Here is a 14,364-nt window from a genome sequence, read left to right as displayed (position 1 = left end):
TGAGAACCATTTGTGCATGTCCCTACTAGGCGTGCAAAATCAAACCCCATAAGATCAACCCAGTCAGGGCAGATCTCCTGAGTAGTATAGATGTACACTCTGATTCAAGAGCCTGCTTTCCCTGATGAAGTTATTTCAGTGACCTACCTCTAGGGCTATTGCCTGTTCTGGGCTCTTGCTGTTATTTTCTGATAAAAATTTTCAAGAGATCTCATTTTCATCTCCCAGTGTCTTAACAAAGGTCTAAACCATTGAAATTTTCACAGAAACCGATATCTTGTTTTCCAGCCAGCCCTTGCTCTGAATACCCATGACTCTCACTATGTTTTGGTGGAAGGTTTTAGATAGTGGTACCTCAGTTTGCTCCTTATGACTGACCCCAGCGGCTCATTTAATCCAATAGTGTGTTTCAGACAGTAGCCAGGATCAGATGATTGAAAGGAAGGTACAAGAACTCAGAAGTAGTAAACCCCTTTCCTAATCCCCTCACATATTTTAAGACATGAAATATTTTCAGTTCTCTGAAAGGTGCTCTTAGGTCATTGATCACATGAGATTCATGACCTTTTATGTGGTGTATTTCTGAAATGCTTTTTACCAGCTGCATTCCTATCCTGTCAATGAAGACAGTATAAGACTGAGAAACACTGGCCAGACAGAGGCCAGATCAGCACATGTCCAAGGGTTAAAGTAAATTAGAGATATGAACAGCTATATTTTGTAGCAGTATCCATTCCTGAACAGTCTGTCTTTTGAACACCACAGTAGGTCTCACTAGCAACTAGATCCAGGGGAAAGTTTTCCAATCAGCTGTTTTGGGAATTCCATATATTTCAGTAAGGTCCATATACAGCAGATTTCCATGGAGAGCTGGGATGACAGGTATCTACTTTGGATTTGAAACTGAGGAAACAAGTGTACTGGATATGTCCCTCCAAGCTGGTATGTTTTGGCATAGTCCAATTGAAAGTAATTAGGCTGACTTTCACACTGGCAGAGGATCTATCTTTGTTTGTATGATAAATTTCAAGGTGAAGACAACATGCATTTGGCCTGAAGAAAATTTCTATGCAACAATTTGCATAATAATTAAAAACCAAAGGGCCAAAAACTTGACCTAGTTAAAATACATGGAAGAAATACCACATTTATTTGTGTGCTGAGCCAAAGACTGTTCTGCTTACATAGATCCTTCTAGATCTGGCCCTCCATAGCTTTTAAAATCAGAGGAACTCTTTTTACTGTCTTTCTGTAATTGCTTTTTCTGCCGTGTCAGTCCCATGGTGGTTATAATGTGAAATCAACCCCTCCCCCCCGGCTTTTGCAACTCCTCTTGACCTTACTCACCCATTCATCCAGCTACTTGCTGAGTTCCCTCTCGAGGCAGACACGAGTTCTCTATCTGCGACCTTATGCTTTTACTCCCAAGGTGACTTAAAAGAGGAAGTGTTTTTGCTTTGATAAATCAGTTCTTTTTGTTCTGCAATTTTTTTATGTATCCCAGAGTAGTATATGTGTGTAGAGACACTCTTTTTAAAAGCTCTAGCAGTGATTTGTAAGGAGGTATTTTAAACCCACACTGGACAGAGAAGTTTAGGGACCAGTCTGGGGCCCAAGCCACGCTGCAGCTCTACAGCTTGGCTCAACTCAGAAGGGGGCAGAATTAATAATGTCTCCAACCCAGGGAAGAAATTAGAGGCTATGGAGCTGAAAGAGTTAATTGCAGGTGTCACATGCCCATTTGTTATCTCTGGTGAGCTGAAGAGTCACAACAGATTGTGGGACAGTAAGTAAAATGATAAAAATGGAAAATGTCTAGAGGATTTTTTGAAGTGAATGATTTAGCTCCAATGGAGCTCCTAACAAGTTGACTACAACTGAGGGAAGCTTTGCCTGCCTACACCTGGATCATAGCAAGTAAAGGCAGCTGGGAACAAGGGTTGCTTGTGCAATGCCAACAGACCTGTGGTGTTGGCAGAAAGGATCAAACCTCTAAAAGGGCTAAAGCCCTATGCACCGCCACATGAGCTAAAGGCCAGCTTTCACTCAGCCAAGGCAATAGAGACTTCAGTCTCTTTAGTAGGTGGTCTCAGTGCCTCTGGGGTTACACTTGGAACAGATGCGATCCACCTAATGAAGAGAGGAAAGAGCATCTTTGCGGGGAGGCTTGCAAGCCTACTGAGGAGAGCTTTAAACTAGGTTCATTGGGGGATGGTTGCACAAGCCCTGAGGCAAATGGGGAAGGAGGAAGGGACAAGAAAGAAGGACCTCTGGTTCAAAAGGAGAAAGCAGGCCAATCAGCTAATTATCAGAGGTGTTTGTATACAAATGCAAGAAACCTGGAAGAATGCAGGAAGAGTTCCTGGCACACTCAATGGAGTATGAAGTCATGGGAGTAAAGGAGACTTGGTGGGATGACTCACATAACTGGAGCACTGTCATGGAAGTATATAAACTGTTCAGAAAGGACAGGTAGGGGAGAAAAGGAAGATGAGTGGCAATGCATGTAAGAGAGCAGTATGATTTTCTCAGAGATCCAGTATACAGAGAAAAGCCAGTTGAGACTATTTGGGTTAAACTTAGAGGTGAAAGCAATAGATGTTGTTATGTGGCTGGTGTCTCTTATAGACCACCAGATCAGGTAGATGAGGTAGACAAGGATTTCTTCAGGCTGCTAAAAGAAGCTTCCAAATCACAAGCCCGAGTTCTCATGTGTGACTACAATCACCCGAGCATTTGTTGGGAGACCAATACATCAGCACACAAACAATCCATGAAGTTTTTGGAGAATGTTGGGAATAACTTCCTGGTACTAGTTCTGAGGGAACTGACCAGGGACAAGGCACAGCTTGACCTGCTGCTCACAAACAGGGAAGAACTAGTAGGAGAAATAGAAGTGGGTGGCAACCTGGGCTGCAGCAATTGTGAGATAGTAGATTTCAGGATTCTGACAAAAGGAAGAAAGGTGAGCAATAAAATACAGAACCTTAATTTCAAAAGAGAAGACTTCAACTCCCTGAGAGAAGTGATGGGCAGGATACCCTGGGAAGCTAATACGAAGGGAAAAGGAGTTCAGGATAACTGGCAGTATTTTAAAGGAGTCTCAGTGAAGGCAGAGGAACAAAGCATCCTTATGTGCAGTAAGAAAAGCAAACATGGTAGGCAACCAGTGTGGCTTATCAGAGAAATCCTTGGTGAGCTTAAACTCAAAAACGATGCATATAAGAAGTGGAAACTTGGATAGATGACTGAGTATAAATATATGGCTGGAGAATCCTGGGGAGTAATCAGGAAAGCAAAAGCACAATTGGAATTGCAGCTAGCAAGGAGTGTGAAGGGCAACAAGGAGGGTTTCTACAGGCATGTTAGCAGAAAGAGGGCTATCAGGGAGGGTAAGGGGCTGTTACTGGATGAGGGAGGTCACCTGGTAACAGATGTTGAAAAGGCTGAAGTACTCAATGCTTTCTTTGCCTCAGTCTTCAAAGGCAAGGTCATCTCCCAGATAACTGCCCTAGGCAATACAGTGTGGGAAAGAGGTGGGCAGCCTTTGGTGGGGAAAGAACAGGTTAAGAGCTATTTAGAAAATATAGAAGCACACAGATTCTTGAGTTGAGATTTAATGCATCCAAGGGTCCTGAGGGAACTGGCAGATGTCATTGCAGAGCCTTTGGCTATTATTTGGGAAAACTAATCGAGACTGAGTGAGGTCCCAGATGATTGGAAAAAGGCAAATGTAGTGTCCATCTTTAAAAAAGGAAAGAAGGACAATCCTGGGAACTACAGACCGGGCAGCCTTACCTCTGTCCCTGGAAAAATGATGGAGGGAATCCTCAAGAAATCCATTTTGAAGCACTTGGAAGAGGGGACAGTGATCAAGAGTAGTCAACATGCATTCTCCCAGGGCAAGTCATGCCTGACTAACCTGATTAGCTTCTATGAAGAGGTAACTAGCTCTGTGGACATGGGGAAGTCAATGGATGTGATATACCTTGACTTTAGCAAAGCTTTGATATGGTCTCCCATGATATTTTTGCCCATAAATTAAGGAAGTATGGATTGGATAAATGGACTGTAAGATGGCTAGAAAGCTGGCTAAAAAAGTTGAGCACAACGGGTAGTGATGAATGGCTCAATGTCTGGTTGGTGGTCAGTTTCAAGTAGAGTGCTCCAAGGACTCGTCCCAGGGCCAGTACTGTTCAACATCTTTATTAATGTCCTGGATGAGGGGATGGATTGCACCCTCAGCAAGTTTGTGTATGACACTAAGCTAGAGGGAGAGGTAGATACATTGTAGGGTTGGTATGAGGTCCACTTTGACCTAGATAAATTGGAGGATTGGGCCAAAAGAAATCTGATGAGATTGAACAAAGACAAATGCAGAGTCCTGCACTTGGGACAGAAGAATCCCAAGCATTGTTACAGACTGGGTGCCGACTGGCTAAGTAGCAGGGAAGCAGAAAAGGACCCAAATATTAAAGTAGATGAGGCTGGATATTAGTCACTTGTGTGCCCTTGTAGCCCAGAAGGCTAAAAATATATTGGGATGCATTAGGAGGAGCATTTCCAGCAGATCTAGAGAAGTTATTATTCTCCTCTATTCATCACTAGCATGGCCACATCTGGAGTAATGTATCCAGTTCTGGGCCCCCCAGTATATAAAGGGTATGGATTCTCCGGAGTGGGTCCGGAGGAGGTCAATGAAAATGATTAGGGATCTGGAGCACATAACTACGAGGAGAGCTGAGGGACTTGGGCTTTATTTAGTCTGCAGAAGAGGAAAGTGAGAGGCAATATGATAGCCTTCAACCTCCTGAAGGGGGGGGGCTCTAAACAGAATGGAGAGAGTCTGTTCTCAGTAGTGATCTATGGCAGAACAAGGAGCAATGGTCTGAAGTTACAGATGGGATGTGTAGGTTGGATATTAGGAAAAACTGTTTCACCAGGAGGGTGGTGAAGCACTGGAATGCTCTACCTGGACAGGTGGTGAAATCTCCATCCTTAGGGGTTTTTAAATCACGGCTAGACAAAATCGCGACTGGCCTGATTTAGTAAAGGCAGAGGGCTGGACTAGATGACCTTCTAAGGTCCCTTCCAGCCGCAGGATTCTATGAAATTCACAGAGACAGGGAATGAGTGATAATCACTTTTTGTCTTGAATTACATATCAAGTATAAAGAAAATATCAAAGGATATTTAATGTAATACTCCCCATTTGGAGTCTTTAAAAAAAACAATTGGGAACTTCTTAGAAGCATGAGAGAGGAATATGTGAATGAGCAATGTAGAAATGAGCGATCCTGTACAATGTTACTAAGGGAATCAGAAAGACAGTCAGCTTTGCTATTCCTAGGATAACAGATTCCATAGGGAATAAGGAATATGAAGTAGCACTTAGGGAAAAAATAAATCATAGAAGAGAGCAAAAGAACAAAATTATGCAGTGATGATTTAATGAAATATAAAAGGAGTCAGGCAGTCGAACAAAGGGCAAAAAGACAGCTGGAGAACACACTGTGAAAGGCAGTAAGATAGCAATATAGCAGAGAGACATAAACAAATGATGAAAATGAATGAAATACAAAGTTGGAGTTTAATAATACCGTGCCTTTCAGTTGCAGGCAATGGAGTATAAAGCACCAATAAAGAAAAAGCAGAAATTCTGGCCAGTTTGTTTAAGAAAATCAGTGATGAGGGGACAGCATTTAGGGAGAGGGGAAGAACCTTCATTAAGATAATTGTGAGCTGATGAAGAGGTGGACATTATTTTAAAAGAAAGTTTATTATGAGAGATCTCCAGAAAGGGATAACAAAGAGCAAAAGCGTTGTACCAAGGCAAGGATGAAATAAACTTTAACATGCTTCAACACCTAAGTGAGGGAAGTTTGAGGGTTATTTATCAAGTGTTGTATAATTCTATAAAAGAAGTGAAATACATAAGGTCTAGGCACATGCAATGAATGAGGAAACCAGTTAAGTTGTGCTCGGGTTCCAAGACATGTAGACCAACTGCTATCACAGCATATCTAGGTAAAATCTTACACAGTATGAGAATTGAGACACTGTGCGGACAAAGAAATACATAAAAGCATGAAGAAAGAATGTATGATAATTTTCCTGGGCATAGGGAAAACCCCACAATGTATTAAAGAGAGAGGGACTATATGACCAACAGATGAATACAGTGAAAATGACTTTAAATATTAAATCCAGTAACAAGCTCACTTGACTTGACTTATCAAGATAAGTGGAAAGGTAGAATTAATTTATTTCCGAATATTTCTGGAACATTCTGGGGAACTGACAGGAAAATGATAGTAATGCTCTACAGAGTGCTAATTAGGCCAATTGTTGTGTACAGATGCCAGGCCTTTGGGTCAGCAGCGAACATAAAACTGACTTTATTCAAATAAAGAAACCAACTTTATTTAAATATGAGAACTGTCTGCTTCCTAAGAACCTTCAATATTATATAGCTGGGTGTACTAAAGACTGCAGCCCGTGAAATGCCTATCATTATTTGAATGAAACAGCTAGATTTAACCTTTTGGGTCAAAACACTAGGTAATAACAAAGATGGCAACCTGAAGCTATTATATAATGACTGCTGAGAATTAAATTGAGACTGGGTAGGGAAAAAAAAAATTCTCCATGAAAGTAGGGTACAGAAAAGTGTAAAAGATCTTAATGAAAAGAGAAGACTAAAAGAGACCAACATCCGTCACTTATCCCTGGAAACTATCCCTTTTAGATAGACAAAGAATTATATAGTAAATAAAACAAGAAGAATGATTCACTAGCTGTAGCAAATCCAATATATTTGTGATAAGTAGAGACATCATTGCCAAATATATATCTATATATATATCTTTGAAAAAAGGAAAGAACTAGAAGAGCAAGAACACTTTTTTCTTTGTGCCTTCACTTGAACTCAAGAAAGCTGTAACCCTAAATAACTTGTGTATCCATCTACACTGTTGAGATGACAGGGATTATGCTAGCACTAAATTGGGGTTTAGATGTGTGGCTAGCTGCCAGGGCCATGGGATCTGGACAGCAGGCAATTCATAGTAGTAAGGCTGACAGCAGAATTGGTATTTTTAATGACATATTACAGCCAACAACTCAGCTGTCACAATTGGATATACCCATAGTAATATCATGGATCTAGGTACTTATAGGGATAGTAGACAATAGACAGGCAAAAATTGTTATTAATTATCAACAATTTGACCTACAATTTCCATTAAGCAAACTGAAATGTAAACACCTAATAAAAATGGGTAAGGAAGCACTGACAAGAACTGTAGGAAAATGAAACAAAGGGAAAAATATTCAAAGAATTGTCAACTGCTTCGCATAATGTTGACTTGGAAAAACAATGTGGCTTTATTTAAAATTCTTATAGGAAATAGTGGATTAAATAGCAATTTATTTCTAATTAATATGCACAATAATGGAGTAAGCATAATACATAAAGATAGATCATATAGTTTGGGATGGAGAAGACTGCAAATTAATACAGGAGAACACTTAAATGCCTTGAAGTAACATTTTTCCCTTGAAATATCAAGAACAGAAGGAAAAGGGAACTCAATAAAAATGCCTTTGCAATTCTGGAATAAGTCATGAAAAAGACAGAGAATACAGTAAATAGAAGCCATGGACTCTGGAATGAATTCTGGTAGACCACAAAACTGAAGGAAGAGGAGGAGAAGAAAGGTGTGATAGACAAGAGAGAAGGAGGAGGAAAGACCTGTCTTAGGTACCCTGAATAAGGTACTTCAAGAGTCCTGAATTCTGGGGAAAAGCCTGCAAGCAGGCCTGTATCAAAACTCTAGGCAGTATCACTGGTTGCCTAAACCCCAAGCCCTAGAAGAGGGAGTATCCATTCCTTAGGTTTAGGAAATCCTTTGCTCTAACTTCAGGGCCTTTTGCAAAACTTTTGACTATCCCCTGGCCTGGCAAAGAAAGTGGTAGGAAATGGCCCAAGGAGGCAGTGCCAAAGCCCTCCAATGTGTTTATCATCACATCCTTGTGGTGGGTCCTGCTTTCGAGCCCAGTGGAGAGAGAGGGCCTGACTTCTCTACTTTCTCCCCTCTCAAAAGTAAGGTGGGGGTTGTTGAAACAATGTGAATCCAGAGTAAAGGTTGTACAACCAACAAGACCTGGAGGTAGGGTGAAGACCCTGTCTTTTGTTGAGACGTTGGACTGTACACATTTGGTCAGACATTGTTACCTCAAAAGGGGGTGAACGTTATTGATGACCTGACCAGGGGGCTGAAAGGGGGATCACTACATCATTGAAGTGGCTGATGACATGGGGCTGTAGAGATGGGAAGAACTGGATCTAAATTCCAGGCAGCACCACTGGTAATCCCAGTTTTGTCACAGTCTTGTTTCAGTGTTGAGAGACTTCTGGACTCTGATCATGGATTTTATTCCATTAAATCACAATAATCTCATGACCTGTTTTTTTGTGTACCTTAAATCTTGCTGAAATTTCACCTTCCCACCTTATTGTAATGGGTAGGAGCAGAAGCACATGAGAATAGCCATACTGGGACAGACGAAAAGTAGTCTGAAGGTGGTCAATGCCTGATTCCTCAGAGGGAATCAGGGTGTGAATAAAACTGGTAATCATCAAGTGATCCCTCCCCTGCCATCCATGTCTAGCCTCTGACAAACAGAGGCTAGGAACACCATTCCTAACCATTCTGAGTAATAAGTATTGATGGCCCTATCCTCCATGAACTAATCTAGCTCTTTTTTGAACCCTTTTGAAGTTCTGGTCTTCACAACTTCCTCTGGCAAGGAGTTCCACAGGTTGGTGGTGTACTGTGTGAAGAAATACTTCCTTTTGTTTGTTTTAAACCAGCTACCTAAGTTATGGAAACATGGAAATAACTTTTGCTTATTCACTTTCTCCACACTTGTCATGATTTCATAGACCTCTGTCATATCTCCCCTTAGTCTCCTGTTTTCTTTCTGAAAAGTCCATCTTTTAAAATCTATCTTCATATAGCACCCTTTCCAAACTCCAAACTCCTAATAATTTTTGTTGCCCTTTTCTGAATCTTTTCCAGTGCCAAGATACCATTTTGGAAACAAGGCAACCACATCTGTATGCAGTATTCAAGAGGCATCTGTACTGTGGATTTATAAAGATGCAGTAAGATATTCTGTCTTACTCTCTATCCCTTTTTTAAATTATTCATAACAATCTGCTGTTTTGAGTGCTGCTGCTGCAGATGTTATGTGTGTGTGTGTGTATTTGGGATTATTTTTTCCAGTGTGCTGTAGTTTGCATTTACCAACATTAAAATCCATCTGCCCTTTTGTTGCCCAGTCACCTAGTTTCGTGAAATCCTTTTGAAGCGCTTCACACACTGCTTTATTATTAACCATCTTGAGCAGTTCAGAATCATCTGCAAATTTTGCCACTTCAATGGTTGCCTCTTCCGCCAGTTCATTTATAGATATATTGAATGGGATTGGTCCCAGTACAGACCCTCGGGGAATATCATTAGTTACCTCTCTCGATTCTGGAAAAAAAAATGTCAAATATGGTGACAATAAATGAAGGGAAATGCAACGACTATCTTACCAACTGTGGGTCCCACTTCCAGAGATTCTATAACATTACAGAAATCTGAGTTAGGTTATTGTCACATTGATTTTTGTTTAATTTTAGTTCTTGCCTCTTGTAGTGCTGATTCACTCATGTGCTTTCCAAAAGGCAATTGCATATACTGCTGTTTCCCCTCACTGAAATGTGCTTTCACTTAAAACGATCAGATTGATAATAACATTGTCACTGATACCTTCAAACATATGAACATACTCCATTCTTTTCATGATCAAGTGGCTGCAGGATAAGAAAGTGACCAACTGTAAGGTTGCTAAGTGTGGCCAGTCATAACTTGAATTAGACATTTCCATTTAGCATTCACTCTGTCTTAGCTTGTTCTTCTCAATAGGTTTCTGATTTGGAAAATTAAGTTCTTTAAGGAGTCATTCAGGTATAACATTCAAAACAGGGCTACCTTGATTCATCCTTGATTCATTCAACTGGATTCCACTCTTTTTTATTTACCATATGCTAAGCATAATATGCTAATTGTTCTTTTGCATGTACAATATGGACCCCTTTAAACTCGTGGGTGTTGCTTGATTTTGTGTTTGCAAGACAGCTGAAACCTTTTGTACTCAAAACATATGCAATAACCACAGTTTATGACGGCTGGTGCTATAAAGCAAAAGTACTGTGTGATAATCATGTCTTCATTAATTTTCCTATTTTTATGGTTGCTTTGGTACAACTACATTCATTTTCTCTTCCTCAAAAACATTCATAGCTGTCTAAACATTACCTTTTTAAACGTGTAATTTCACTATATAGTGAATAGGCTTCCAATGAAATGTTTACGCAGAGGACATTTAAAAACTTTCAGAGTCAGGTTACCAAACAGAAACAGCACCTCTCCTCCTTTTCTCCCTCCTCCCTGTAAATAAAAATACAAGTGATTTCTAACCTGGAGATTCAAAGACACCTATATTACTTTTCTTGCAATAATATCTTCATGTATGCTTTTAAAAAGCTCTTTTAGCATGAATTCTGGGGCAGAGTAATCAAAGAGGATGACAAAGCAGCAGGAGCCATTAGAAAAATGTTACTCTGGAACATCCCAGCATTTTCCTTACGGGAGTCATTGTGATATTTAGCAGCCGAAGTCTGGGATTCTGTGGAGCTTTTACTTAAGATTTAAAAATCTATAAACATCAATTGTATTTTTGTTGCATTTGCATTTATATAGCTTTTTACTATACATCGAAATAAAATGTTTTTTCAGACCAATGATTATATTTTTCCACTGGTAAGTATTACATTGTCAATTGTATTTGATATTCAGGCCTTATAGTATTTTTACTTAAGATACAGTAATAATGTATCATAGTATACTAATTGTGAAAATAATTGCTGATCATCTTCTCCTTTGAAAAGTTTTTGGATATCTCTTTGAAATGCTGTCAGAAATGGAAACTAAAGCAATGCATATTAAATACAGAGATGCCAGATAAGTAGTATGTTCAGTGTACAGCATGGAATAAATGTAGTACTTTATACAAAACCAAATGTTAGTTACAGGTGTTGACATTCCTGTACTGGTCCCATTGAAAGTCTTGTCTAGTTAGTGATATGAGAGACATTTTTTTTTCTTTTCTTGCCTCGTTATAGGTTTATAACATAAAATCTGACCTAAAAAAGATTTGGAACTTTGTAAATAGCTGCACGTTCTGTATGTTCCTTGCTAGGAAACAGAAAAGCAATATCAGGCAGAATTTAATCCATTTTCAATATTTAAATGTGATTGTGTTTCTTTGAGCTGTAATTTAGCTTTTCTAAACTAACACTATTTCCAGACTGATGTGAAGGAACAAGATATGAGTGTCTCTATCCTGCCTTTGTAGGCAGCCAGTTAAATGAAATTTACAAGAGTTCTGAGGAGTCTTAAAGCCTTTGCCTACTGCACAAGGAAATGGAACAGAGGTCCAAAAGCACAGAAGTAAACCTCTTATTACAGTAACAGAGAGGAAGCCGTGCTAGTCTATACACTATCAAAACAAAAAGCAGTCAAGTAGCACTTTAAAGACTAGCAAAATAGTTTATTAGGTGAGCTTTCGTGGGACAAACACACTTCTTCAGACCATAGCCAGACCAGAACAGACTCAATATTTAAGGCACAGAGAACCAAAAACAGTAAGCAAGGAGGACAAATCAGAAAAAGATAATCAAGGTGAGCAAATCAGAGAGTGGAGGGGTGGGGGGGGGAAGGTCAAGAATTAGATTGAGCCAAGTATGCAGACAAGCCCCTATAGTGACTCAGAAAATTCCCATCAAGATTTAAACCATGTGTTAATGTGCCGAATTTGAATATAAAAGCCAGCTCGGCTGCTTCCCTTTCCCGAACGGTGCGATAATTCTTCTTCAGTAACACACATACCTTTAGTAACAGAGAGGGAGCTGTGCTAGTCTATACACTATCAAAACAAAAAGCAGTCAAGTAGCACTTTAAAGACGAGAAAAATGGTTTATTAGGTGAGCTTTTGTGGGACAGACACACTTCTTCAGACCATAGCCAGACCAGAACAGACTCAATATTTAAGGCACAGATTTGTCCTCCTTGCTTACTGTTTTTGGTTCTCTGTGCCTTAAATATTGAGTCTGTTCTGGTCTGGCTATGGTCTGAAGAAGTGTGTCTGTCCCACAAAAGCTCACCTAATAAACTATTTTTCTAGTCTTTAAAGTGCTACTTGACTGCTTTTTCTCTTATTACAGGTATGCATGTTCATCAGGGAGTAAATATTTTCCTTGGTATCCTGTTTGAAAAGCCATGAACTGTTACTGTCCTTTCTTTTTGGCAACTATTTTTCCTTGCTGCCTTTAAACGGAAATAAACTGAAAGAGAAAAACCCTGAAGACAGTCTAAATGTTTGGTGTACAGTTACAAATCTTAACATCATACCTCTATTGTAGCTATAAAGGGTACATTAATCTTTCTGGTTAGTGTAAGTTTGTTTGGGTTAATATAGAAGCTGCTTTTAGAGACATATTTCAGGAGCAATGGAAAAAATCTCTTCATATTCATCTAAAAGAGCCAAATGATTTTGGATGCTTCTACATCGCCCATTTTCATCCTTACAAACGGTCCTGTTCACAGTGAGAAACACAACAAATCACTTTTACTTAATATTATTTGGGTTAAAAGATATCATTAATGGGTCATCTATTCCATTGTTCTGCATTGTGGCAGACTTGGTTTAATTGTGCCTAACATACCCATAATAGATGACTTAGTCTAGCCTGGAATATTTCCAGTAAAGTTGAATGCATAATTTCTTTTGGCAGATTGATCAATTGCTTTAAAAATGCACACAAAATCAGATCACAAATAACCAGAATATCCTTTGTTGAATTCAGCAGCTTCGATGACAGTGGTAATAAGGAAATTCAGCGGTAAAACCTGGCCTCCCCAGTAAATAACATTTTGACAGTCTCACATGACTTTACTTCTTGTAGCTTTCCCCTCTGAATTGGTAAAGTCATATGATGACTAATGACCGGAACCTTTGCAGAAGATGTGATAAGTACTTAGCAAGACTAGGTCTGGATTATTACCAGTGCAGCTAGCCTTAGTACTTTGGCTTTCAGAATTTCATCCATGTGGATACTAGTGGGATGCGACCCCATTTGCAGTGAGTGGATATTCTGAGTATCTGTCTTGCCATTAACACCCGAGGGAGCTGTTCCTGCAATGGCTGAGTACTGAAGCGTAAACTGCTCTGAGCTCTCTGTGAATGATTTTTCCTTTTTTTTTTAAATATATTTTCTGATTTGGAGGACAGGGAGTATGTTGGTTCTTCAGAAAGGGGATTGCACTGAGCTGACTCAAGTTCAGTTGTAATAGCTTGGTGTCTTGGCTGTATTTGTATCAGTTGTCCCTTGCAAGCCACGCCACTGCAAATGCAGTCTAGGAAGGAATTTTGCCTCCAGCCTAAAAACACACTCTGTTTTATACGTTTCTGACATGACCATCAACCTTTGTCTCCCTATTTCTCTAGTATCCAAACTGTTCTTTTTGCTGAGGTCCCCAAGGAAATGAAATTTCCCCATTTTCCTTGCAGTACGTCTTATCTACATAGTACTTGGCAATACAACCAACTTTTATCATTTGCGTTTTTGTTTGTTTTTGTTTTTGTTTTGTTGTTTTGTTTTTCTGGTGAGCATTTCAATATTTTTCCTTTATTGTTATTGAGATGTTGGTAGGAATTCCAGAGGGATGGGGTAAACAAATGAAATCACGAGGAACTACCAAGTAAACCTCATCGACAACACTTGAGAACACAAAGGCATTTGGTGAGAATAACTTCTGAAAAAATACACATAGAAGAAATCATTTCAGATCATAACAAACGTAAGATAAGATGTGCGAACACATGCTAAGAATCTAAGAAAAAAGTGCAAACATATCAATTATCTCTAATAAAGATCTACTGCCCTGCACTCTCCTATAATCAACAGCTCTGTACATGTAGACTCATCTGGAATCAATAATCTAATTAATTGGCATATGGAATGGGGGTCGATTTGGTCATTTTTTAATATGATTCTTGGCATGTCTTGCAGTGCGTATTGCAATAAATCTTTTAGTTTCTATGTCAGGTTGTAGCACAACCACAATAGCTTTAGATTTTGAGATAAGATGAAGTATAGCATATGTCTTTAGAATTAGTCTTCTGCTTCTGTCATGGGACTCAGCCTTGACAGAGAGATGCTATGGGACACATAAATCAGGAAACTAACCT

General features: G+C 39.4%; 1 long non-coding RNA gene across 1 annotated transcript in view; it reads left to right on the top strand.

Annotated features, from left to right (window-relative positions):
* The window catches only part of LOC142020317 (uncharacterized), a 145,645-nt gene that overhangs the window by 125,206 nt on the left and 6,075 nt on the right, over positions 1 to 14,364 (top strand). The window contains exon 2 of the long non-coding RNA XR_012647357.1: positions 9,084 to 9,169. This is a non-coding gene — a long non-coding RNA (uncharacterized LOC142020317). The remainder of the gene's footprint in view (positions 1 to 9,083; positions 9,170 to 14,364) is intronic.

Source organism: Carettochelys insculpta, chromosome 13 (assembly GCF_033958435.1).
Source record: "Carettochelys insculpta isolate YL-2023 chromosome 13, ASM3395843v1, whole genome shotgun sequence".
Taxonomy (NCBI): domain Eukaryota; kingdom Metazoa; phylum Chordata; order Testudines; family Carettochelyidae; genus Carettochelys; species Carettochelys insculpta.
The sequence above is the reverse complement of the archived record's forward strand: the minus strand, read 5'-3'. Positions and strand labels throughout refer to the sequence as shown.